Source organism: Arachis ipaensis, chromosome B4, assembly GCF_059453495.1.
Source record: "Arachis ipaensis isolate K30076 ecotype BB chromosome B4, ASM5945349v1, whole genome shotgun sequence".
Taxonomy (NCBI): domain Eukaryota; kingdom Viridiplantae; phylum Streptophyta; class Magnoliopsida; order Fabales; family Fabaceae; genus Arachis; species Arachis ipaensis.
Genome location: NC_142439.1, coordinates 49036540 through 49037835, shown reverse-complemented (window position 1 = coordinate 49037835; position 1296 = coordinate 49036540). Strand labels below are relative to the sequence as shown.

General features: G+C 42.4%; 1 non-coding gene across 1 annotated transcript; it reads left to right on the top strand.

The window, feature by feature from the left end:
* Window positions 1–860: 860 nt before the first annotated feature.
* Window positions 861–964, top strand: LOC148567494 (small nucleolar RNA R71). Its single transcript, XR_015881929.1, has one exon. It is a non-coding gene; the product is annotated as a small nucleolar RNA R71 (small nucleolar RNA).
* The last annotated feature ends 332 nt before the right edge of the window (window positions 965–1296 follow it).

Below are 1296 nucleotides of genomic sequence, written 5' to 3'. Positions count from 1 at the left end.
TATACCAGCTCAACCTTTGAATGAGGTGGTACCTGAGCCTATCATTCCTGATGAGCCTGAGTTAGCTGGAGACTACGTACCTATGATTCCACCGGAGTGGGACTTTCCCCCTGAGCCAATCTCTGACTTTCCACAGCCTGATGAGCCGGCACTACTGGACGATGGGGTAACTCCTATTTACGCAAACGGACCTGTGCTCGTGAATGGTTTTGTACATAGTGGCAGCAGTATTTCTGGTGGATCTGAGGTATAGCTGTAGCTGCGGACGATGAGGAGGAGGAGGATCCTGAGATAGAGATAGATCAGGATGAGGAGATGGATGAGCCTCATGACGATCTTTCGATCGACCACGTGTAGATATAGTCCGACAGCAGTAGGGGAATTCTTTTGATGACACTCTAGTCTAACATTATCTGTTAGTTAGTCTCTCATTTGTGTTAGTACACCTGAGAGCTAGGAGCTATATAGTGGTTAGGCTAGCCTGGGCACCAGCTTAACGGCTTTTTGTAAGGGCCAGGCCTGGGAGTGTCGTGTATATATTAGCTACGTAGGATGACGAGGATGTAAACTAACTTAATCTTGTGTGAACACTATATGTGTTGTTTTAGTATACATGATGTACAATATTAGCTGAGTTATATGTTTCTTTATGCTTCCTTATTATTTCTATCAGTGTGTGCTTATTTATTTTACTCCCTCGCTCGCAACGATATAAGTAAAAAAAAAATGTTACCCGTAAAATTGGCAATGTTCTAACAAGGAACAGGCTCATATATTAAGTAATAGTTAATAATTCGGAAGAACAAGTTGGTAAAACTTGGCTTCTTGTATGACCATGGCATACTGGGAGTTGGGTCGTTAGATCAGAAGGACACTTTTTGGTCAGTTCCTTGTATCTCTCCCAAGCTTCATAGAGGGACTCACCTTCTTTCTGTTTGAAGGTTTGAACATCCACTCTAAGCTTACTAAGCTTTTGAGGAGGAAATAACTTCGCTAAGAAAGTCGTGACCAGCTTATCCCAAGAGTTCAGGCTGTCTTTAAGTTGAGAGTCCAACCATATTCTAGCTCTGTCTCTTACAGCAAATGGGAAAAGCATAAGCTTGTAGACCTCGGGATCAACCCCATTGGTCTTAACAGTGTCACAGATTTGCAAGAATTCAGTTAAGAACTGAAAAGGATCTTCTGATGGAAGTCCATGAAACTTGCAGTTCTGTTGCATCAGAGAAACTAATTGAGGTTTCACCTCAAAATTATTTGCTCCAATGGCAGGGATTGAGATGCTTCGTCCATGTAAAT